Source organism: Pinus tabuliformis, chromosome J, assembly GCF_031772625.1.
Source record: "Pinus tabuliformis cultivar Carrire ecotype Pingquan chromosome J, CPIR1, whole genome shotgun sequence".
NCBI lineage: Eukaryota > Viridiplantae > Streptophyta > Pinopsida > Pinales > Pinaceae > Pinus > Pinus tabuliformis.
The window spans coordinates 565,171,460-565,199,120 of NC_142295.1; the positions used below are offsets into that span (position 1 = coordinate 565,171,460).

The 27,661-nt window shown below is 36.2% G+C and overlaps 1 long non-coding RNA gene across 1 annotated transcript; it reads right to left on the reverse strand.

Annotated features, from left to right (window-relative positions):
• Window positions 1–5,053: 5,053 nt before the first annotated feature.
• LOC149228250 (uncharacterized) lies at window positions 5,054–5,945 on the reverse strand. The gene is made up of 3 exons (XR_016247190.1): window positions 5,764–5,945; window positions 5,534–5,651; window positions 5,054–5,400 (listed from the first exon to the last, which is right to left on the reverse strand). It is a non-coding gene; the product is annotated as an uncharacterized LOC149228250 (long non-coding RNA).
• Between the last annotated feature and the right edge of the window lie 21,716 nt (window positions 5,946–27,661).

Genomic DNA, 27,661 nt, shown 5'->3' on the forward strand with positions numbered 1-27,661 from the left:
TTCAAACTTCAAGGATTAACTCATAGTGTGTCATCCTTATCTCTTCACATACCGTTCGTTGCAATTAAATCAAACCAGTCTCAAGCCATCTGGGAGATCCTTGAGACACACCTCCACCCACTGATCCCTTTGGAATTCAACATGCTTTGGAAAAAAAAATGTTTCCTCCATCCACTATCATGATTCATGGGTTTTGGCAAGCAGGCACCTAGGAGAGGACATATGTAATAACAACCCATTTACCACACAATAAAGCATGGAAAGAGTACTATGATCAAGCTTCACAGTTTTTTCGTGCTAGCAGAAGAGGTTTCCTATAGTCTACAACAACTCAAAGTGCATCAGAAATTTGATATATGAATGAACCTATGCTTTATAAATTTGCATACATACATAATCAATTATAGGCATGAGGGATACAACTCAATTTTGGATACCTAAATTATTATCTTTGGATAGCATCGTTGATCCAAAAAGTGGTACACTAAGCCCAAGATAAATACCATTACTTGGAAATTGATGGTGACCATAAACTTTAAAGGGGGAGGTTTAAATCTCTAAGATCAAGTTCAAAGATTTGCATTACAAAGGAAGCTACAGTACAAGACATTGTGACCTTGGGGGTCGGTTTGCAAGTTGTATAAATCAACTTCTGAAAAAAAAAGAGTCCTGTAGGGTGTTACTGCAGGTTTGGAGAGTAAATTTTTGAAGGTACAAGGTGATGGTATGCAAGTAGAAAATGTGTGATTTGTTTCAACTATTGGAGGATGGTTTCTTGCAAATCTTCTACATATTCTCAATTTCTTTGCATTCAATTGCATCTCCACATATATGATATGTCCATAGAAACAACCTCAAAACCCTGTGAAAATGTTCATACTAATGGTGAATATCATATTTAAAAGCATGTTACAAGTTTAGGATCCATTGCACGAGGAGATAGTGGGGATTGGGGCTGCAATAAGTATAACGATGTCTACTAAGGGCCTTATACCTGCACAAGGGAAAATTGTTTAGATATGCAAGGTAATGGTGTAAACATGTGAATCACATTTGACCCCCATGTCCCCCTGTTGTGTAACACAACCCTCCCGCCTCCACCCCGGTTTTTTTATGTAGTTTAACCAAGTCAAAATGATTTGAGGACAGGATAAGACAAGACATTAAAACATATCTACCATACTGGTCTAGAGAGCGGCTCTTAAAACAACTAGAAATATCGGGGTTCATGTGAAGCACATCTTAACAAAGATAAGGCTTTCCCAAAACCCAACTTCCCAATCCCATACATTTACAACGATTATCCAAATTTTCCTACACTTTTCACACATATATATTCCCATCAAAAGTTATGGCATTCTTATGTAGACCTTGCACATATATAACAACAATGTACTTTCTATATCTAAGATTTCTACTCTAACTTCTCTGTAATTTCAACCTATAACAATCTAACTTTCCCCTTCTTGAACATAACAAGTATCCCCTTATTTGGATCTGCTAGTGGAGGTATGCTCAATTTGCCAAGCCCTGTTGCTTATAGTCTCTCCCGGCAGAGTGAATTTGCATTGGCTAAATCTCTGTGAATTTTGCATCAACTAAAATGAAAATTGGACCCATAATGTTCCCAGAGGTCTAATTTGCTATGGACTAGGTTCACTTCAATTTTATCTTGGCATCCCCTAATAGTTTTAGCACTAGGTAGTAACACTAACCTGTATTGATTGCACCTCCATTGTTCTTATGCCAACTCTGAAGAAAGTTTAACCAAAGATTGTCACTAGTACCTTCCATCCAAAATTGTAAGCAACACCTAAAACTGGAGGTGGTCCCCATAAAAAGTTCACTTATTGCTTGAAGGTGTCAAAACAAGAAACCCCTGCCACAAATTATCAAAAATGGAGCACACATTGATAGAACATAATAAACCCAACATAACACATATATTTATGAAATAACAATAAAATGGCATTATTTGTGAAAGAACAAGTGCGATAAATAATGATTACATAAACAGTGGGAGGCACCACTTCCAAAAGAGATGGGTTGCACGTTGCTTGCCTTTGGAATGTAAAGTGGCACCCTACCACAGAAATTAGGTGTGATCCTCTGATAATTTTAAAGAAACTAAAGCATTAGTGTCCATCATTTTATTGCACATATGATGGCACTCAATGTACAAAAAGGGTTGCCCTGTCCCAACAATTTGGATAACCACATATAAAACACATAGATTTAGATTGACTCTAAATAAACCTGCTGAAACAGTACCCATGTCAGCGTGTATAGCACATATCATGGACAGTTTGATTAATGCCCAAGATTTGCCATGTTTACTTCAGGAGTTCAAGGATTCCAATTAGACAACTTTTAAGCAAACTAGACAGAGAGACTGATCAAATACAATTCATCCTATGTAATGTCTACTAAGAAAGATTGGTGAACAATATATGTGATTTGAAAAAATATATGTTTATATCACATCCAATAGCATGTCAAGTCTTGGCACAATACAAAATAAATAGAAAGCATCAAACACAATATGGTGCTTAGGTCAACAGGAGTTGGACAGGAACTCACATCATCTTTACCAGTACTAAGAAACTGCTAAGGTTTATTGACATTCTCTAGCTTATATATATATATACATATATGGGACCTAACAAACCCTGTAAGTAGTTACTAATCTGTAGAACATGATTCTCCATAGAATCATGAGTTCTAGACCTCACAAGAAAATAACCAATCATTTCATAGCAGTGACCCAAAACATTTGTCACAAAAGTATGTCTGTGTAACCTCAGCTACCTTAAAAGTTAAAACCATCTAATATGGGTTATATGTTATCAAGCTCGCCATGAGTAATATTACACCAATGTATCATTACCATAAGAACAAAGGCCATACTTCTTGCTAATATGAAGCAGAGTTTTGAGAATTCAGAACAACAAGATACAGCAAAGCACACACTCAGAGATATATTGTCACCAACATACACATCAATACAACAACACTCATAGATGTATTCATATATGCTATATCAGACAATTGTATACATTTTTTTTAGAAATCTAAGTGTCATCAAGACATGATCATCCTTGCACCTTAAGAAGATGTGTCTCATGCAGTCATTGGACACAGTAACAATTTCAGGAATTATAACATAAGGTCAGCTAGAGTGATAGACATGTATCTCTGGGCGACTAAGCCAGAGACTACAACTCTCCTCCCAACCTTAGATTGGACTGCATAGTGGTCCTCCTTGCAGTCCAATAACCCCCAATCCAGATTCTAGAGCATTGTGAGAAACCTGCTGATGGTTTGCTTGGCTAGAACCAGGTCTCGATAGGGCTGACCAAGTCCATGAATTTCATAGGAGAAATTTGACAATAGTGACCACGTCCATGAATTTCAACAGGCCCTTGAACAACTTCATAGTCTTCAGCAGTGTGGTGCCCATGTTCCTCTCAATTTCTCAGTGCTTACCCGTCCTTGACATGGTAATGGGTACAATTGGAAATGAGAATTTATGGGTATGTATGGCTGTCAATCTCTATAAATTTATGTTAATATTTTCTGATTTAGCATTATTGATATTACAAAGAAGTCTTTTGTAAAAGCAACATTGTCTTCTAAAATATCTAGAGTAAACCATGGTGTGTGCGGGGAAATTTTTCAAAGCAGCACGGTCCTATAAAATCTCTACATAATAAAGCATTATTTCTGCAAACCATACTATTATATAAAAATCAACAATTTTGCAAATGACATCTTAGTTTACAGAAGGGTGAAATTCCCCAATTTTTAGGTTTTATAGGAAAATTTAGGCATCTTTCATCCACCTTTTTACACTAAGAATTTGTATTCATAGCAAGAAAATAGTTCTCCTTAGCCATATCCATGATTGTGATCATGCAAGTCTCAGCTTTCATTAATGCCCCATGCTTTCATCAATCCCCCATGCTGACCCACATCAGCCATATTCGGAAGCACCAAGTGACTGACCTTGTTGGAGGCAGCACCTAGTGATTGATGTTGTTAGAGCATTCTATTATCTTGAGTGCTTGTCCTACCATTTTTAGGAATCAACACGCGCCATGTTTAATGGTTACCTTAATGGGCTAAGAATTCATGCTCTTCAGCTTGAATACTCCAATTATAAGCTTTTGTACTATCAAAAATGGCTTGAGTAAATTAAGTGATTTATCAAAAATGACTCGAGTAAATTAACTGATTTAAAATCAAAGGTTGAAAACATAATAAGTTACATCATGTTTAAATCCCTGTGTTGGTCAAGTCGAATAAAAGTCATTTTGGATAAATTGTGTATGAGACAACCTTAATAGGACAGTGACTACTCAATTATGATGCAGGCTCTTGCTCTAACATAAGCATGTGCCAACTTTTCCTTTGACAACAAAGGAATCTTATAAAAAAAGTCGAAATATAATATGAAAAGATTCAGTGATAAGTTGCTAGTGGGTATTACCCAAAGATTATACAAAATCAGTTGCTAGTGGGTATTACTCAAAGATTATACAAAATCATTAGAATTGGGAGATCTGTGAATGAATTTATCGCACTCTGCCTGAAGTCTAGTAGCCCTGCAAATGAACCTGCAACACTGTTTATGAAGTTTGATAACGTTGCAAATAAGCCATTAATAATACAATCATGACTGAGGAGCCTCCCTCAACGTTACCAATTTATTTGCTTCAATAGTACTTAAGAAGGTGAAGTGGAGACATAATACAGATAAATTGAATCAAAAAAATACCATCGCCGTGCCTTCAGAGTTAGTCGCTAACCTCAAAGCAGGAATTAGCAATCTCTTAGATTGAAATAAGGAAAAGGAAAGGAGAAAAGTGAAACTTGTTCATTCCAATGATTCTCCACTGTTCAGTTGAAAGACATTCTTTGTATATTCTTTGTGATCCTTTATGTTGGGCTTTTAACACACAATCCTTACATTTTTAGTCACAATTCACAAAAGTAAAAACCGAAAATCTTGACCCATGGTGGAAAAAAAATGCATGGTGTGACTTGTTTCCTATTCTCCATAATACTTTAAGGTTATATAGATATATTAGTGTTCATACAGGTATAATTACAAGCAGATATTGAACTCAAATCAACAGATAGATATTGAACTCAAATCTTGTTTATTGTCCATATACATATATCAAATCTCTCTTCAGAAATTTGAGTTTCATCCATACATTCCAGTAGTATGCCTGTACAAGCTGAACCAACCACTGGTTGATGAAGTAGATATTTTCAGAACCCACCCCCTGCATGTAGAAAGTTCCATGAGGGTGAGTTAATCAGGCCTGTACAAACAGATCTGTGAGATCACAGCAGCACTCGTCCATCATGAAGCAACAACAGAAAGCAGCCATGCTGCACCCACCATTCACCACAATGTTCAATAAATTCATCTATACAACAGTCATGATAATGAAGAAAGAAACTTTCACTTCACTATTATCAAGAAATAGAAGAGCAGAAAACAGAGTAATGAAATTTCAAGTACCATCCTTTCATGAACTCCCTAGAGGCACTCTTCTTCTTCCTCCTTGTTTCCCTGCTTTGAAAGACAGGAGCTGGAGGATGCAGAGAAGCTTGTGTGCTGTTCTCTTCAGTAGGATACCCTGCCACCTTTCATTCATATTAAATACAGATACAAACACAAATCTAATCACTAAATGCGAAATATGTGCCAAAACCATTTATTCTTAAAAAAAAAAACATGAACGTGCATGCCTTGTGGAGGAGGAAGCCGTGGCTGATTTTCTCTGGGTTTGTCCTCCATAGGGAAAGAAAAGAGCGAGAAATTATAGAAAGCAAGAGGAAGCTGGCTCCTGATAAATTTCCTTCTCAGTGTACACACAGGAAAAATGCAGGCTGTAAACAATAATGCAGGCTGTAAACAATATATATATTGTAGTATCTTACCACTCCCCAAATTTCACCACTCCATTCATCACATATTACGACCTGTCACACTTGCACCATTAATTTATCCCCGATCTTGTCACCATTATTGTCTCCAACAACCAACTACGGTTGGAGGACCCGCCACTTCTAGCTGCAGTTTTCTGTCACTGTTTTTTTCTGGATGGACCACTCGCCGTTTTTTTACCATTCCGAATAATCTATGATTTTTTTATTCTTATTACTTAAATAGGATAAGAGTTGATTCTAATCATTACTATTATACTCTTTAAATATATATTTATATGGTAGCAAATCCAATTAAATATGATTTTGATAACTACAACTATAATTTCCAGATATATTTACTTTGTACTAAATCCAAATGTTATATACAAGTTTGAGCTAGTAATTTAACAATTTACTTTATAATTAGTTTTACATAAACTTAGTTTTAAGAGTTAGCTTAGTAGATAGAGTCTCTTAGTTAAAGCATATTTGCTATTGAGAGGTTATGGGTTCAGTTTTCTCGACACTGTCACGATAAAGGTCTTTGATTAAGTCAGCTAAACCTTTCCGAGTATATCTGTTTAGTACAAATACTCAGTGGAAGTAGGTATCGGTCATTAATCTTTGGAGACCGTGAACCACATAGAAAAAAAATAGTTTTAGATAAACTTATGACTCCAAAATTTAATTGAATTTTTGATAATTTAGGTTCTCATTTCAATATCAGAATCTAGTTTCCATTAATAAAACATGATAGAGTTATTTCTGATGGCTACCACTATAACCTCTAAATATACCTACTTTACACCAAATCCAAATTCTCTAATTAAAAAAAAAACAACAACAACAATTTTTACTAATATATACAATTAAAATAATAATTTTAATATAAAATAAAAAGAAAATTAAACATTTTAAAATTATGATTTCTAAATAATTTAGATTATATTTTTCATAAAAATAAATACATAACTTAATTAATATATTAATATTCATAAATTTTGGATATTATCTTTATATTGAAATTTGCTATAATTTCTTTATCAAAATTATAAATTAAAATATTTATTTTAATATAACATTGATTTACCCTCTATAAAATTTAAAATTCATCCATAACGGTTAATCATTCAATCCTAAATGCTAACCATTCCATCCTAAAGGTACGAATATGTTTAAACTATTATTAGCATTTTGAATAAATTTATGAGCACAGGTTCATAAGCCAGGGAAAAGACATTGTCACTTTGCCTTGCAGTGTGCATTCACGGCGAAGTACAAATTTGTTTTAATTACTATTAAAATCTATTATCACACGCTTACCTATTAATAAAAACATATTTTTAATATTATTTTCATTCTATATAATTTGAGTGAGCTTAATAGTAAGATCATTTGTTTTTTTCTAAAAAGTCACAAGTTCAAAACTATAGGGGTAGAGTATGTATACTTTCATAGAATTTGAAGTTAAATCACCGCGTGGAGGTGGGTTCCTTGTCCCACAAACAAAGAGGTCTCATACACCAATTTGGTGTTTGGCTTGATCATGACCTTAAAATTGGATAATAATAATAATATATTTTTTAAATATGTGTTTTCTTAACTTGTGAAATTAATATTTTTTTTGGTTAAGAAATTGATTTTTTGTTAAGAAATTGAGATTTAGATATCCAACTACTATTTCAAGGTGTCTTATAGCTTTCAAGATTACTACTTCAAAGTATTCTATTGTTTCTTACTACTTCAAAATGTTCCATAGTTTTCAAGGTATCTTATGGTTTTTTGTTTGTGGTACAAGGGACCCATTGTGACACAATGATTTGACTATGAATTTGAACATGTGACCTCTTAGGACGAAACACATGTTCTTAACCATTAGACCCACTCAAGTTGTACTCCCCCTATGGATTTGAATGTGAGACCTCTTACAAAGAAACACATGTTCCTAACCATTAAGCCACAACCTATGACCTTTTGGGAGAAAACACATGCTTTTAATCATTAGGCCCACTCAAGCTATACCACATCCAATTACTACCTCAAATAAACCTTACCTAATACTAAAAAACTTCTCACTTTTCATTATTAAATCCAACCCCTTTACACTCTTTAAAAATACATAAAATAAACTTTAATCCACTTAAATATTTATCTCACCCCTTTGAAAAAAAATTAAATATTTTTATTATAACTACCTTCTATAACATTGAAATGTAACATATATGATGGTTTCACAATTAATAAAACTTTGCTCAAATCTTTTATCAATTATTTATTAAACTTATAATTTCCAACAAACATTGAGCAAAGTTTTTATCGATTATTTATTAAACTTATAATTTCCAACAAAATATTTTTACTATCACATCTATGGGAATTCAACCTTAGTACAACCTCTTGAATAATGAATAAATTTATAGAAATCATAGTGCGATTCTCTTTCATCCATTATAGAAATTTTGAATAAATTTATGACCGCAGGTCCACATTCTGAGGAGAAGACATTTTCCACCTTTGCCTGCAATTCACATTAACGCAAGTTGGTTTTTAATGAAATTCTATGCAAATTAGACCTAATGCTTTCCAACTATAGTATCACAAGTTGGGGAGTTTGACATTTCAAGGTAAAGTTTTTAAATTTAATATGTGGCTAGTTACTGGACATATTGCTTTGTGATGTACATTCAACTTGAGTCTGGATATGGAAGGGTGTCTTGTCATGGCCAAATGTCTCTCATGGCCCTTAGTGGCAAACCACCACTTAATGACATTTAAACTCTAATCACTTAGAATCCAAAGCTCAAAGCACTTAGATTGGTGGCCAGGACATTGATATAGTTATGATTACGAAGTCAACCTTTTCTTTCGCTAAAGATAAGGATTATAATTTTCTTAAAATAAAAAATATTGATTAAAAATATTTTTTTATTAATATAAGAATATAAATTTAATAGAATACTTTTGATTAAAAATAAAATTTTTAATGAAAATAATTAATGTTAATGAATATCAAATTTGGTTTATTAAAGAAAGTGAGAAGTTATTTTATATTTTTTAGAATTTTATTTTTATGTTTAAAAAATATTATAAAAAGTGTTTCTAGATCACTATAAAGTGTTTGAAAAATTTAGGGAAATTTTAAGGGCTAATATTCAAAAGTCAGTTAATTTTTCATGATTTTTCCAAAAAAATAGATTTTCTAATTTCTATTTTTCTAAAAAATTATTCACCCAAATTTTACAATATAAAATTATTTTGCCTTAAAAATCGCCAACATTATATAGAGGCTATGTAAATCATTATAAATTTGAATAATTTTACAAATATATCGGTAAACATTTTATAGTTTGCATATTAGGTACCAGTGAGATTCACTAATGTTTATAAACTTCAAGATAATTTTCCATCCTTAAAATTTTCCCTAAGTAAGGTTAGTAGCATAGCAAATCTTTTAAAATTGAGATTTAATTTGAGAATATACTCGAAAATTTAAGAGAAATTGTTTTTCATCTTTCATACTCTAAATTTCATAAAGTTGATAATGTCTTCATACCACCTTATCATAACAACCCTCAACTGAAAAGGAACATTCATCTCTTCTAACTTATTCCAAAGGTTTGTTTTGCATATAGTGTCAAAAGCTTTTCTAAATTCAACAAAATAATATTAAATCAAATTTATTATTGCAGACTTGGGACTTTAACTCTTTTTCCATGGCTTTCTACCCATAAGCTAATGTTATTTTTCAAAATAATTTTGTAAAACTTCACTAAAATGGGATTATTCATAATGATTTTATAATTAGAAGGAATATTCTTATACCCTCTTTTAAAAATAGGTACAATGAAATTTTACATCCAAAATTTAGAAAAAATTTACTACACTACTAAATTGAAAAACTTATATATGAAAAATAAAAATAATATAGTAAGCTTTCATATTCTTAACATTTCTATTTACAAAATTACTTAACGCCAAATTCTATATTTTCCAAAAAAAATAATATCTATTTGATTTGATTTTTTAAAATCTAAATATCAAAGTTAAATAAAATATTATATACAAATTATATTATTACTTTTTCCAAATCTAAATATAGAATTTAAATAAAATATATTATCCTAGATATAAAATTTAAAATAAGATATATTATACCAATTGTATTATTATAATATAACCTTTTTCTTCAAAAAGGGAAAGGGAAATTATTTAAAGTTTGTAATTTTTTTTACTATGCTTAATGATTTTATTTATATTATGGAATAAATCATGATTGCACTATGCCCAAATTCTATATTTTCCAAAAAAATAATATTTATTTGATTTGATTTTTTAAAATTTAAATAAAATATTATATACAAATTGTATTATTCCTTTTTCCAAATCTAAATATAGAATTAAATAAAATAAATTATTCTAAATATAAAATTTTAAATAAGATATATTATACCAATTGTATTATTATAATATAACCTTTTTCTTCAAAAATGGAAAATTATTTAAACTTTGTACATTTTTTTTACTATGCTTAATGATTTTATTTATATTATGGAATATATCATGATTGCACTATTTTATATGGAAAATCTTTTTAAATTAATCATATAAAATATTTAATATTTAAATTATTCATTTGATCTTTTTTTTTAATAGAATTTTGAATATTTCAAATAATACTCGAGTGATGATTTAAAAAAATGAATTAAACAAATTATTATCGTTGACAAATTATATATATTGTACAATAAATCACATACTATTCATTCAGTACCTCCAGAATTTACATCCAATAATAACTAAGGCTTAAAAGAAAATACATCCATTACTTTTAACTACTATTCATTCATTCAGTACTTGTCATTTATTTGTTAATTATCACCTGCAAAACCTATGCCAAATTTAAAAACATCTTTAAAAGCCCGTCCAAATACACTTTATCTCAGATATTTTGGCAATTGTTTTCCTTGCACTAACAAAATAATGACAACCAATAAAAATCTCCAAATGAGACAAAGGGCAGTACAACTAAACCTCATCTTTTTCAATTTACCCTACATGGTGTAAACCACATATGTCCATCATTTGTTTGTGGAGCACTTCAATAAATTATATTATAAACCTATGGCCACTATTTATTTATGGAGCACTCAGATAAAATAATGTTTATGGAGCACTTCAACACATAAACTTATAATATTTATGGATAGAATCTTTTGAAAAAAGGAAGACAATGAGATACAAAAGTGAAAGGCAAGGGGGGCCATTTTTCCTCCACCATAGTAGTTTTATATAATGGTAAAGTTTAAAATTTAAACATGCAATCATAAGCATGTTGCTCTAGATATGTCCTTCCACACGCATGCTATCCATTGTTGAATAACAAAAGATTTCATTATTATAAGCTCATGCCTCAAACCAACCAAAGTTACTCTAATCTACATTTTTATTTACTATAAGTTGTGGTCTTCCTTCCATTGTCATGCTATCCATTGTTTGTTATGGGCCCATGCCTCAGGAAAGTTACTCTATATTTTACATAAGGACTTTCTCTGTATTCTACATAAGGATGAAGGATGTGGTATGTGGTTTTTAAAGATGGAAAAAACCATGCTTCATTTTTTTAATGGAAAGAGAAGTTGCTATTATTATTATTATTTTAATTGCAAAAAATAAAAAGATGAAGAAAGAGTATGTGTTCTTTTTAAGAGGTCACATGTTCAAAACTAGAGGGGTATAGTATGTATGTCTTCGTAGGTTTAGTAGTCAAATCACTGCGCGGAGGTGGGTCCCTTGTCCCACAAACAAGAGGGTCTCATAAACCAATTTGGTGTCTGGCTTGGACGTGACCATAAAAATGGATAATAATAATAATAATAACTTAATTACGATATTAATGTTTATAACTATCTTATAGTTGAATATGAGGGTTTATTTACAATAAGTAGATGGTTAAAGTGATTAGCAAAAGAAAGCAAATACTAGTTTATTTTACTCTCTCAACTTTGGTGATTTATTTAATTATATGTTTGAACAAAGACAAAAATAAAAAGGAATGTTCAAATGAGATAATGTAGACTTAATAATTCTCTTTTGAACCTAAATTCATACAGTGCATGACACTTAGGTTTATTCTCTTTTTACTATAATGATCAAACACATTAGTAAAAAATACCTAGGGTTTATTACCTCCTTAAGAGGACAAAAGCCTTTAGCTAAGAACTAATTCCTGAAATGGCATGAAGAAAGATTCAAAGGTGAGATATTAGTATAAGACAAAGATAAAACTAGCAAACACATTAGTAAAGAATACCAAGGGTTTATTACCTCCTTAAGAGGACAAAAGCCTTTAGCTAAGAACTAATTCCTGAAATGGCATGAAGAAAGATTGAAAGGTGAGATATTAGTATAAGATAAAGATAAAACTATGAAAACAATAGGAAAAAAAATTATACATGAAATCATATGGTGACCGTTGGTAAGGGTAGCATGAGCTAGTTCTTGAAAATAAGGATGGAATCTACCATGTGATTAAGATCTACTCAATAACCAACACAAAGACCCTCATTTCCATACATTGAAGTGAAGAGAAATATCATTTTCCACTCAAAGGAAAATGATGACAAAAAAGAAGAAACAAATAAAAGAAAGGTAATAAGAAACAATAACTAACATGCAAATTGTATTAGGAGAAGGAAGGAAAAAGAAAGATCTAAGTATCATGCAAAAAAGTAACAACTAAATTGTGAAAGTAAATAAAAAATGTGAATTATGGTTAAGACTTGTTAAACAATATAGAAAATGAAATAAGGAAAGATATAATTCATGATACTTATAGTCACGTAAGTGTTATAGTTTCCATATGAGAGTTCATTAGAACATGTTATATGAGAATCTAGTGGTTCATTCTAAAAAGGATGTACAAGAAGCATAGAAGGGTTGTTGATGATTGAAAGGAATATGTAAAGGAAATAGATAGATACAAGACATCCTACACAACTTCTAATAGTTTTGAAAACTAACCTATACAAATTGCACCACCTTCCACCAACACAACTTAAACATATTGTAGTTGTTAGGGGAAAATATGTAGAACATGTTATAATTTAACATGTATGGTATAAAGTGTTAGTATATTTACTTGGAGGAGGAAAGTAATTCAAGTGATACCCACTCTAAGGAAATAATGGGGAATGGAGACTAGAGGAGAGGCTTTCCATCAACAAAGAAAAGTAAATAAGAGAAACAAGTGGAAAATTGAGATGAACTAGATAAAGGGAAGTAGTGTTCCCCTTAGATGATGTAAAGGGGGGGAATAGGAGAAAAAAAAAACCTTTCCCCAAGGAAGGGAAATGGAGAATAAAAAAGAAAGGTGACAATGTTGTATGGACCAATAATGGAAAATAAGCTTTTTCCACACTTCACGGAGAAAGTTTGAACACCAGTATGTGAAGTGTGACATGTGAAAAACCTACCTCATGATGAAGGAAACAACCTACATGACAACATGAGTGGTAGCTTGCCTCATGACAAGGGTTATGTCCCTTCTCATGATAAGAGTAAGAACCTACCTTATGATATGGGAGACACCGTATCTCTTAGAAGAGATAGGGGAAAATATCTTACCACTTGGGAGAAGGAATTTTGAGTAGGAGGAAAGATGATATCGTTGGATGAGTAAACAAAGGTGAGGAACATTACCCCTTTGATGAGGCAGGGCTAAGAAAACCAAACAATAATGATGGAAAAAATAAGGTAATCGAACCTTGTCCCTAAATGGAACAAAGATGAAATGGTAGGTCAAAAATTCTAAATTGGTCAATGAAGATAACGTAGGATACTAAGAGAAACTCAAGCTAAAAAGATAAAAGAAAAAATAGAAACTGAAAATTAATAACCAGGGGCAAGGCCATGAAGGCCATGGTGAGGAGGAAAAAGAAGTAAGAAGAAAAATCTCATGGAAAAGTATAGGAGAAAAATAATCTAGACCATAAGCCCCATCAAAGAGTAAAAGTAAAAAGAAGAGCATGATAAAAAGAGAGATTCAAAGAAAAATAAAAAAACCTTACTATAGTAGCAATGCCTAGATGGAGGGTGCATTCAATTTTGCAATGGGATCCCAATGGAAAGGGATGGGTCAACATAAAAATTTGTTAAAAGGATAAGGGTAACTTGATTAGAGTCAGGTTAAGGAGAGGGAGTAGTTTCAAATCCAAATGGGTAAACAAAGGGTTGTGGCTATGGTAGGTAATGAATCGTCTATAGTGATGCGGGATAATAATAAAGTGAAGGGATTTCCATGAGGTGAACAATAAGAGTTGTAATGTTACATTTTGACCTATGTAATTCATTGAACCATATTATATATATGTTATAAATGCATGGTTATAATAATGGAAATCAATTCATATGAGCTTATATAAATGAACCCACATGTATAGCTCATGGATTCATAAATTAGAGCTCACTCAGGCTAAGGATTAGCTATTGAATTTTTAGGAATTTATGATATAAATATGATTCTATAGACCATGTAGTAGGGTTGACATGATGAACTCAAGCTATGAAATATTAATGTTGGAACATAATTTAATGGTCCAAAATGGCTATAAAGAGCATAATAGGGGCTATGATTTCACTTGAGGGAAGTAGAATGGTGGGGGAAGGGGGGTATGGGAAATTGAATCCTAAATTGCCAAGTATTAGCCTTGGATCTTGCATCTTTTCCATCATGTTTCATAAATAAACTGATCCACCTCCATTGACTTATAAGACCAAATATTAAATGCATATAAGAGGTTGGTGGGGAAGTCTTCTCACATAGTTGTTAAAGCACATTCTATGTACAATCATCATGGGGAAGTGGAAGAGCACTCCATTCCTTATGTTAGAAGGAATCTTAGCCATAATTTCCCTCGATTCTTTCATTTTTCATTCATCCATGAATATTATCATTCTCACAATCCTATTCTACATTGTTCATGTGGCATTATTTACCACTAACCATCAACAGATTTGAAAATTAACCAAATGATCATTGTGAAGAATAAATTATAGAGCTTAGATGAGACATAAATGGTTTTAGGTGGCATAAATGTTGGGAAAGTTATAAATCCTTCCCCCATCAAGTATTTGTTTCTAATTGGAAGCTTGAGATCCAAGTGCATTTTTAGTAGGTTATTCCAATAAAGCATTCAACAAATTGGCCTCTTTTTTATACACTAGTGAGAAATGGAAGGGAAGAATATTCCCCAAGGATTTTTGAGAAGAGAAATGGAATATCGTCCTTCTTTTATGTGGCGTAGTGGAATAGAGTTCCATCTTTATTGATTATTGAAGGATATGTATAGAGTGCTATAATGAGTAGATTGTATCAATATGAGAGGAAATAATTAGTTTGAGTAAGCTAGTGTTGGTTATGATTGGGCTGACCTAGCTTCGATCTATATTGTGCACCAACAAAACCCTTAATCACTAGCCCTTTTGGAAACAACCTGAAAGCAAATCACAGTCTCACCCAAAGTGACTATTGGAGGATGCAAAACTAGGTTTCTGCAGCCTTGAAGGATATGGAGATGTGGTATTAGGCTATTTTCTTATTCTTAACATTCATAAATTACTTCGCCACATTACATTAACCACTTAAACATATCATATAAAGACATAAATCATCATTGTGTTGGAAATCAAGTGCAACTGTAATAAAATGCTACACTACAACATATAGTAAGAAAATATACACATGAAGACACCAAATTACCGTGGTTCACCCCAATGTGGGGCTATGTCCACAAGAACCGTTGCTTATAATAAGAAATCTTGTACAACAAACAATTCTTGACTTGCGCACTAAGCTGCAGGTCGTTTGCACACTCATCTGTAGACTCATGCTTCTGTACACTCAATTTCAGAGCCTTGCCTCTTATTCCAACTATAGATCACAAAAGTTCAACCATAACACAAATCTAGATCATCAAGGATGATTTTTTTCTTATTATTTGACCCTATATATACTATTACATCAAGGGTTACATCATTACAATACCATGGACTCCCTAAAACAAGCACCTATGGTCCCAAAACCCATTGATCTTTTACATTATTACAAAAAGAAAGGGCTTCACCCTATTCCGAAGCCCTTATACCATGCGATATATTCAAATTGCTTCGTTGCGTGGTCCACTTCACACTCTACTCCACAAAACGCAGACTTTTTGCCAAAAACTAGGCCAAGTTGGGCTACGCCCAACAAGCCTCCAACACTCACATGTGACTCGTCCCGAGTCACTCAGTCACCTTGCCTATGATATTTGCTGCAATGTTGTTGTAAGCATTGTTGAAATTATGTAGAATCTCTGTGAAATGCTTCTCTTCACCGCCACAGGCGAGGGTGTTGGTTCACCAACATATGAAAATCCATATGGTATAATACAAAAAACATCCAGTTCTCCATTTCTCATGACAGTTGAGTGGTATACCACAGCGAGGCATACCACACAGCTTCACAAACATCTGAAGCTACCGAAGGGAACTTCAAATCCTTCGGCTCTCTCCATGCCAGCATTGCAATTATCAATATCAACCATTCATAATGGAATGTGGTACCTTTCTCCTAGACCTTGCAAAAGTCGTCCATAAACTCTTTGCAAAGGTATTTGACCGAGCTGTATTGAACCCCTTTGGCGCACTACGCAGCTAATGAAACCACCAACATAGGGACTTCATTAGCCTGGTACTTTCTCATGATCTTGCCAACCAATATGTGTGTCGCAAAGTGAACTACCTGGTCATTGATTGAGTTTATATCATATCTCCTCTTTCCTTTTGTCAAACCAAACTTCTTCTTCATGTTATTGGCTATGGCATGGTCCTGATCTTTTCCAACGAATTCATCCGCAGGGTTCTGCCCTTGATATGGCAGTCTGGAAATTCTCCATATCAACATTGGATCTATATGGATCTTATTTCCCATCCATAAGAATCCATCGTGCACCAGCACAAGTAACTATTGCACACAAGCCATGCTCACCAGACTTTTGCTGAAGTGCGACACATTCAACATGTTCATCAATCCTGGCTGCGCCAATCCATTCGCCCATTGTTGCGGCTTTAAACTTGTCACACCACTCTCCGGTAGTTTTCTTGTTTCAAATATTGGTCTGGTGTGAACTGTGGGTATTTCTTCTTGTCGTTGAAGTCGTAGTCTACGAACTTGAGCTGTGGAATTTTCCCAAGTATTTCCCTAGTAAATGGTACTTTCTCTCGCAATAGGGGTGTGAAGGTGCCAAAATTTTCATCCTTCGAGTCTTTCACTAGTTTTGCATTTGGTTTTCTCAGTGGAATGTATGGTGGGAGAGGTGATGGAAATGTTGTGCCATTCGTTTCCATCTGCTCTACTTGCTTCACTTCTTCTTCACTATCTCTAACTTGTTCAGGTTGTTTTTTAGGCTCGACATGTTTCTTGTCTTGTTTCTTCTTTTTTCTCTATTCCTTGGCTGGTTTCTTCCATGGATATCTCCAGTGCATGGGTGATGATGTTGTTGCAGACATCTAAGATGATGTTGTGGGTGAACCAATAGTTGTTGTGACTACTTCCATGATTCCAGGTAATCCCTTCTCATGAAAATTACGAACAATTTATTCCCAATAACACTCAAATGACATACGATAGCGAAAATTTCTGCAATCTCTTCACAACAACAACACTCAAATTCTCAATTCAGAAAAGTTCCAAATCTGTGTGGAACACGGATTTTTATAGAAATTTCGAGTTTCTAACCTCATAATTAGCTCATATTGTGTTTAGATTGTGCTCATTAACTACATATTTATCCTTAGATCTTTCCAATCTTTCCTCATAAATGCAACTTTCCATGTGTCTTAACGTTAACTTTCCCTTTCAACGGTCATATTTTTCCGACAAACTTTGACACATCCCATATTGTAGTGTACACCCCTTCTTACGTCGCAACTCCTATATACTTCAACATAATCTAGACTATAGTGAAGTAACTCCCTACATCGAAGCTCTCTATAGCATAGTTTATAGTCGAGTGCCCACTTTCAACTGCAGGTGTCACTAAGACCTTTTCCCTTTCTTCTTTAGAGCGAGGCTGTAGGGATAGGGTTGTCCTTGTACAACATCAACCTACTGCCATTTACTCTTCCCTGCATCAATTCTCCATTTAAATTTACTAATTGAACTGCGCCTCCATCAGTAATATGCTTGATAATATATGGACCCAACCAATGCATCTTGAACTTTCCTAGAAATTTTACAAACTTACTATCATAGAGGAGAACAAGGTCTCCTACTTGGAACTTCTTCTGCTTAATATTCCTATTATGCCAGACCTTTTCTCTTTCTTTATGTACCTACTGATGAAATCCTACTATAAATTTGTCTTCCTCCAAAGAAATTAATTGCGAGATTATTTTCTTCATTATGTCAGGGTCTGCCATATCTGTAAAAGTTACAACCCTCAAGCTAGGGATGATTTACTCCATGGGCATCACAACTTCTTTCCCATAAACTAATTTGAAAGGTGTCTGACCTATCAACTTTTTTCACATGGTCCTATAAGCTCATAAAACTGTTAGAATTCTAAGGTCCCAATCATCTCTATTCACATTTCATACCTTAGTAAGTGCATTTTCCTAGATATTATTAAATGCTTCTACTATTCCATTTTCCCAAGGATGATAAGTGTCACACGGAATCTGTCAAGGGTGCGGACACGACTGACCTTCCTAGAAGTCTAAGACATTCTAATGACAAACAAGACAAAATGGAGTGATCTTTCTCTAAATACACCTTTTACAACATGAAAACTACAAGTGTTTAGGCTTACCTTATTCCAAAACGCTGTTGTTGAAATCCGTTCTTGACGATCCGGATGAGCTCCTCCTTCAAGTCAATTCCTGCAACCACAAACAATCAAACAATTACCAAGCACTTGCATTTCATATAATAAAACATATATTCAACATGCAGACCAAGGAACACATGAAATAACTCATTAACACAAGCTATTGAGAAAAATAAACCAGTTTGTATTAATAACGAAACAAAGAAACTCTTACAACCTGGCCTTGGTGTTGTGCAAGTTCCTCCCAGGGTCCATCAAGGGTTTTCCTCTACTTTGACAAAGCTCACCCTCTCCCAAGTAGAATCAAGTGAAGACAATCTCTCCTCACAAAGGCTCTAATGGAAGACCTAAATCCTGCAGCATTTACCCAAAGAAAATGTATAGCTCCAACCTCCTCTCCTTTTGGCTCAATGCCTTTATTTATAGTGCTGTAAAGAGGTTATTCAGGTCCACTATCAATGGGATCATCCCCCTCTATGGGTGGGATAGCTCCCTTATTGATGGGATAAGTTCCCCCTTAATAGAGATACATGAACCAACTGGAGGCGCATCCATTTCATCAAACCGACCTCTAGAATGTTCTAGAAGTAACCACAAGTAACTTTTTCAAGATAAAACTCGCGCATTTTGCCTTTTACAGAGGGACGCACCTGTCCCTTAACATACAGAGCGTCCATGGACGCAGATTTTGTGAACATGGTCAGCGTCCCCGCAGGTAAGGCTAGAGAGAACCTGCGACCCCAGAGATAAACATGATTTTTACAAGACTTTCTCTCTTCTTTGAGTTTGAGATGGATAACAGAGGCATGAGACTTGCCTAAGAGGGTAGCATGACTGTTGATTTGAGCCATACTAACTGTAAGTAGTCAAGGTGACATTTTTTAGTGTAACAGATTGCCCCCTAAAGTGCGAAGCCTGGAATAGAATAGGGTTTTGTAATTCTAGGAAGGGTGAAGCGCTTTATCATTTCAAGGATTGCCTTGTGGATGGCCTGGTTGGAACCTGCAATTTTCAACACAAAATACATGGATAAGATTATATCATCACTGAGGTAGGCATTCCCATACTCAGATTCAAAACTTTAACTAATGGACTAACTATTCTGATACAGGAATGATCTTGCAGTACATTATTTTTATAGACTTTTGTAGACACAGTATGGACGCAGCCATCTGTTTATGATTAGTCTACATAGACAATGAATACAAAACTCCTCGCAGCCTGGATGGTAGAAACTAGATCCAGGGTCTTCACTTCTACTTCCCGAATTGGTACGATTCTAGCCATGTGATTAAATGATTCGATGTCGAACATGGTAGAAACCACTTGATTACCAATCAATGATGTAAACTGTTAACAAGCGTGAGAGAAACCACCAGTAATGTCAATGGTTCTCAAAGTACCAAGCACAACCCGTGAAATGTGAATAGATGTTTTGATGTCGAACACTTCACGGAATCCTCTGATCGAAAGTCAATGATGTAAACTGACGTCAAAGGCGAGAAACCTGCCATTGATGCATGCAGACTTCAAGGTACTGTCGATTCCTAAGTCATCTTTCTAGATAATGTGTCGATGTCGATAGAAAGCGACCCGTTGCAGGCAAGCCCGCAACACGAAATCATTGTTCAAGTTGAAGAAATGTTGCTGTAAGGACTGACTCAGGGATGGTCAAATGGATGACAAGTATTTTGCAGATGAAAGTTTTGCTTGCAGACCTCTTGAACACATAACGACACAACAGATGGTTTGGTGACGAATAACTCAAAGTTGATCCCTGAACCCGGTTAAAGATTTTCAAAGTGATTTGGTCAACTTGTGAGGTAAAAGATTTCCCAACCCAGGTGAAATGAAAAAGTGTCGTGCTCAAGAGTGGTAATAAAGTTTCTTCTGAGACAAAAGGTGACAAATAGGTTCATTCTTCTCTCTTTTCCCCCACCATTTCTGGCAAGTACCTCTTTATTTTTAACAAGCTTGAGGAGGATAACATATGCTTGATTATAAGCTCATCCTTCGGACGAGTCCAACCTAGTTTAAATTCGAACCCTAGGAAGGAGTGGTTCGTTCCTGTTTGTAATTGAACAGGTCCTTTACTGTAAAAGTTTAACGAGCCCAGTATAGGAGAAACTCGGCGTTTTTCAATTTTTAGAGAGTCTGAAAAAACTAAAGGAGACTCCACGTTGAACTTTTTCGTAATTTGTGTCCCTCAAGCCCGAAAAAGTATAAAATAATACCTGGGGGAACCGCTTGATCTTGCGACCAAGGAGTACTTTCATAATAGTGTCGTTGACCTGAAAAGTAAAAAGCGATCAAAGACACGTCGTTTTATTTCCTTATCGAGTTTGAAACGACAAAAACCCGGCAATCTTTTCCTGATTTTGCGGTCAGAAAAGAGCTAAAAGGGGACCGTCTTTTAATTCCGTTTTAACGAGTGAAAAAGAAACACTCGGCAATCTTTTCATGTTTTAGGAGTCAGAAAAGGGCTTAAAAGATGACTCTGAAATTTGTTTGTGAAAAATTACAATTTCCCTCGAAATCCCTTCGTCCTGCACAAAAGCGACACATTACTCATACCTGTTTAAAATAGGCAAAAATACATTCGAAAACATCTTTTCATGGTAAAAAATGAACTAATTCATCCAAAAAACCTATAAAAAGACCTTTTACCATGTCATTTTTACCGTTTCATTGTTGAGGTTGAAAAAGGAGCTTTTGACAAGAAACTTCCCGTGGTTGCTGCGGAAAATCTGACCGTCGGAATCGAACGCCGCTTCACCGAGGTATTTTACACATCCCACTCTTCATTTTTATCCGTTTAGTTTTTTGTTTTTGGTCTCTGTTTCATTTTTTGGGGGGTTTTGGTTTCAAAATGCGCCCCTCGGCGGACGCAGGTGCCCTTCGGGTGACCTGCGTCCCCCGACTTTTTCTCACACGGGAAAAAGGTCGGGGGACGCAGTCCGCCTTCAGGCGAGCTGCGTCCGGACGCCCTGTGCTACAAAGCCGGGTGCGTCTTCCGCAAAGGGCGCATTTCAAAACCCTAACTCTCTCAAAAAACCACCAAATTTCTCAAATTAATTTCTAATTGACTCTTTTGATGTGCAGGACCTAAAACATGTTAGACTGGAGAGAGAGAGAGCACGTAGAGGACGATGAAGCTGCGATTAACCACCAACCCTCTCTGGATGCCTTAAGAACATGTGGATTGTACAAATATTGGACCATACCGGGCATGAGGGGCCAGGTAAGATTTTTGGAATGGCTGGTTGAGCGATGGAACGTTCAAGATCAATGTTTTACATTGGAGGGCACCAGCTCGAGATAGAGCCCTCGGATGTATACTTTCTCACTGGCTTGCCAAACAGAGGTGAGCAACTCAACCTTGCGGGGACCAGGCCGGGTGGCCAATCCCTTGATGATCTCCGCGAGGAGTGGTGCAGACCAGGGACTCGCCATAAAAAAGGCGTGGAGATAAAGCACATCGCTCTGGCGGAACTTAGAGTTATTGCATTTACGGTCACTAGGATTTGTGGCGCGGCCGCCTTGCACATTGCCTCCGGATCCCAAATGCGGATGGCAGTTGACTGTTACCAAGGCACCATCTTCAACTGGTGCGAAGCTGTGTCGGCTCATATGAAGAGCCAACTAACCAAGGCAAAGAACGGACGACTAAAAACTTTTGGATATGGGCCTCTAGTCGTGAGCTTTGCCTTGGAGAGAGTTCCTATGCTGATCCCTCAGCAACTCACTGTTGATGACTTGGGTCCTCGGGAGCCAAAGCTTGTTCGATGGGTTGCGGTGATGGCCCGGCATCCTGACGAGGGTGCTGCAGTGGTTCGATTCTCAGACAGTTACTTCGACTGGCTAGAGGGCCAGCTTTTTGTGATACAAGACTTTCCATATGCCGGAATGGATTTCAGAGGTGATCCGGACATGGTTCTTCCACAGGGAGAACAATGGGATGACAGAGGTACTTTCATTTTCACAAGTTTTCTAATTATGTATTTTTTATTTTTCATATATATCGTCTCAAAGTAACAGTAAAATTTTAAAAATGCAGATGTTGGACCACAGCGTCCAGCCAATCTCCGGCCTTACGACAGACGACATCCAGCTGCACTGGCACCGGCCCTACAGGATGCGACAGCAGAAGTACTAGCTGATTTGGAGCATGATCTAGAGCGTCTCACGGCAGATATACCTGAGACTGCTATGGATGATATTCCTATGAGGCTTCAGCGCTTCGTAGTCGCGGTCCCTGGACCGTTTAGGAGATTTCTGCGCAAGGTAGCCCGCGCAGTGGTGTCGTACAGAGAGCACCACCAGTGATTGACTAGTCACTTTTGTAGTCACATGTGACATTTTTGACTTTTTGTACTATCATTTTGCCGATCATAAGGTGTGTTAAACCTATGATCGAAGACGATGTATATATTTTTGGACACACTTCTATCTATATCTATATATCACTATTACCGGCTTATCTTGTTTAACATGTATGATGAAATGTCTTTAAATTTACTTGCATGATTATTATAAATGTCTGTCCAACACTCGAGAAGCAATTGCATCTGCTAATGTATTCAAAGACCTTGGAATATGTTGATATTCAATGTAATCAAATTCACGTTCCAAGAGACGCACTCTCAAAAACAACCTTAATAACACAGGATTTCTAATGGCATAAACTCTATTAAGCTGTAATACAACAAGTTCAGAATCTAACCTCACTATCAAACGTCGAATTCCAAATGAAATAGATTCGGATAATAATTCAACCACTGCACTGTATTCTGCAATGTTATTCGTTGTTTGACCGAGGCTTACCCCATGCATAGAAACTAACTCGTCAGAGGGCGAATAGATAACCCAAGCTGCGGAAGAGATATTCCGTGTACTACGACAAGCACCATCAGCAAATCCAATGTATGTTTGGAGAGGCGTCGACATCTACAATATCAAGAGTAAAACCAAGATGAGCCAAAATAATGACGAAAAACCACACTTGCTAAGCTAAGCACACTGACTAAACTAACACACTTGCTAGCTAGAAAGGAAATCTAACCTATCTAAAAATTTCTCCATCCATCATTTTAAGCATAATACCTCTTTAGGTAAAGTCCATTTCTGGGTTTGCCCAAAGAGTCCCCATCAAAATCAACTAACTCATAAGCCCCTTTTGCTAGCTTTCGCTTTACAATGTAGGGCCCATGCCACATGGGAACGAATTTTCCAGCACCTAGCTTATCGTTAGCTTGATCATATAATAGTACTAGGTCTCCTTCCGAAAAACTTCGAGGGGTTACATTTTTATCGTACTGGGCTTTCATTCGTTTCGCGTGAGTCTCGATAGCTAAAGTAGCGTCACGTCGAGTCTCATCTAATTTAGCCAAGTATAACAACCGTTTCTCCTCTTCGGAAGTAGCTGGAAGTAATTCGACAGCCATTTGAAGTGATGGGATTTCGCACTCAATAGGTAACACAGCTTCTAAGCCATAAACTAGCTGAAAAGGGGTGAAACCTGTTGAATTTTTCACTGAAGTTCGATATGCCCATAGCGCCGAAAATAACATGTTATGCCAATTCGTTCGATGGATACCAATGATCCGTCGAATCATGACGACTAGAACTTTGTTGATTGACTCAACCAAACCGTTGGCTTGCGGATAATAAGGTGTAGAGCTATCGTGGCGCAAACCAAGCTGGCTTGTAAGCTCAGTCATCATGACATTTCGAAAATGGCTTCCATGGTCCGTAATGATTGCTTGTGGGACACCAAACCTAGTTATGATATGATTGAATACGAAAAGTGCAGCTGTCTTGCCGCTTGCGTCGAATGTAGGCATCGCCTCGGCCCACTTAGTAAAATAATCAACCGCAAGGATGATATACGCATGCCCCCCGGCCGAGTGAGGGTTACAAGTAATAAAGTCAATGCCCCATTTGGCGAATGGACCAGCGGCAATTATAGGGTGGAGAGGAGCAGGTGGAGCGCGCATCTTGCGATCAAACACTTGACAGTTGTGGCATTTTCTGACGGCAAGGATACAATCTTTAAACATAGACGGCCAGAAATAGCCAGCGCGCAACACCTTCTGAGCTGTGGCATACCCAGACATATGACCGCCACATGCTCCAGAGTGACAATCATTCAAAACTCTCTCAGCCTCATCGTGAGTTAAACAACGTCGAAAAACTAAGTCTGCCCCCAGGCGATAAAGTGTATCTCCAATAATTCTGTATTGCTGGGATTGAAACCGAATTTTTCGACGGTTTTCCTTGGAAGCTTCAGGCCGAAAGGTTTGGGTTTGGAGATAGATGATTATATCCCCATACCACGGATCTACAGTGCTAATAAGAAACAAAGATTCGTCCGCAATGGACTCCTCTGCCACAGTCTCTGTGTCAGCACTCGGGAAATCACACATCAATTCCGCAAAGACTAAAGATTTCTTAGACTTGGACTTCTCGAACTCCAAGTCGAACTCTTGCAGGATAACAATCCATTTAGAGTACTTGCCCCCTAGCAGTTGTTTTGTCAAGATATAAATCATAGGGTTGCAATCCGAAATAACAGTAGTTTTGCGGAGAAGAATGTAGTGACGAAAACGCTGGACAGCTTGAACGGCTGCCAGGGCCAATTTCTCCACATGTGAATATTTTAACTCAGTTGGATTTAAGGTTCTGCTAAGGTAATATATCACATGCTCTGCTTGAATTCATCTTCTTGAACTAACACCATTCCAATGGTGGAATGCGAAGCTGCGAGGTATAAGAAGTAGTCCTGGTTGTAGTTGGGAGGATGCAATAACGGTGCATGGGTCAACGCGTGTTTTAATGCATCAAAAGATTGTTGAGCAATCTCGTCCCAAAAGAATTGTACGTTCTGTTTCAACAACCGTGTAAAACCTTTAGTGACCTCGGCGTAGTTAGGGATGAATCGGCGTAAAAAGTTCGCTTTCCCTTGCAAACTTTGGAGTTGGCGCAAACTCGAAGGAGGAGGCAATTGGATGATAGCCTCGACTTTCGAGGGATCGACGCGAATGCCGGTTTTGGAAACAACAAATCCCAGCAATCGACCTGTTTCTATACAGAAAACACACTTGTGGGGATTCAACCGAATTCGATAATGCCTACACCTCATAAAGATTGCTCGTAAATGGACAAGGTGATCAGCTCGGTGTAAAGAATGAGCAGGCAAATCATCGAGATAGGGTTGCACAATGTGCTTGATGTCATGAAATGCATAAGACATGGCCCGTTGAAAAGTAGCACCGGCATTCTTAAGGCCAAAAGGTAATTTGCAATAAGCAAATGTCCCCCATGGACAAATGAATGCCGTTTTTGGTTGATCGGCAGGTAGAATATTGATTTGATTATAACCTGAGAAACCATCCATGAAGGAAAACATCTCACTTCCGGCACAATCATCAATAATTTGATCGATATAAGGCGTAGGATAGTTGTCTTTTGGACAAGCTCGATTGATATCCCTATAGTCGATACAGATTCTTATTGTTCCTTGTTTTTTATTGACGGGAACAATATTCGATACCCAATCCGTTAACGGGATCGGATAAATGAAACCTGCTTTCAACAGCTTTTCGACTTCGGCTTTGATTGCAGCTGCTTTTCGAGGGTGAATCTGACGCAACCGTTGCCGAATGGGTTTAGCATCCGGGTAGGTTTTGATTTCATGAACAACAATGGCAGGATCGATTCCTGGCATTTCTTCGTAGGACCAGGCAAACACGTCGCGGAATTCTTGGAATAGGGCCTTGTAAGTTTGGATTTCTTCTTCAGTACATGCGGCACCTATATGAATGTTTCCTCGATTCCGGGCTTCACTGAAATATCAATGGGAATAGTACGAGAAATATTCCCTAAATTCAGCTCTGAATCAGAATGTTTCGTTGGATCCTGAGCGTCTTTGACATATTCAGCGGTAAAGATAGATGAAAAATCATTTTCAAATGCATCATCCTTAGGTAAAAACGAAGATCTGTGATGGAGATCTTCCCATGGTAGATCATCTACACTTAGGATTTCGCGAAGTTGTTCGTCAGATGACACTTCTTCGGGAAACGTTATCCGTTCTAAGGGTGAGGTGAAAAGTGACTCTTCACTGACCACATTCATTTGGTCGGTTGAATGAAAGTCGGTAAAAGACATAAGAGCTTCATAAGCAATCTCATACGGACTCAACGGCATAACATCACCGAGTGAGTCTAGCTCAGAGTCAGAGGGAACATACCAAGGATCATCATAAATAATGTTTTCTGACGTGATCATATGAATTTTTGCAAACGAAGGGTCTGCATTGAGTGGAGGGAGAGGAAAAGTTCCCAGTAAACCGGAATCCTTAACTAAACCTACACCAATGTCCCTATAAGGGATTGTCGTTTTACCAACATGCTGGATAGTTTCTAAAGAGGTTGGGTCGGATGAAAAGTATGTCAGCTGATCAATAGTCACGATCTTACCGTTATGTGGAAACTTAATGACTCTGAAGACCGATGAAACGACCGCTGTCATAGCATATGACCAACTTCGACCCAAAAGAAGGTTGTAGTCTAGAGGGGCATCAACCACTTCCACATCCAGACTAACGGTTTTACCTTCGACCCCTATAGGCAATTCTTGTAGAATACCAAACGGACGGAACCCACGGCCATCAAAGGCCTTAAGGATGGTGGGGGATTGGTTCAACGAAGGAGAACCAAGCGATCTCCAACATTGAATCGACATAATACACGTAGAAGCTCCCTCATCAATCACAGTCCGATGAATAGGCCTGTTTTTGACTATCACTGGAATTTGGAAAGCCATTTGATGGGGGAGACGCGGTGTACTAC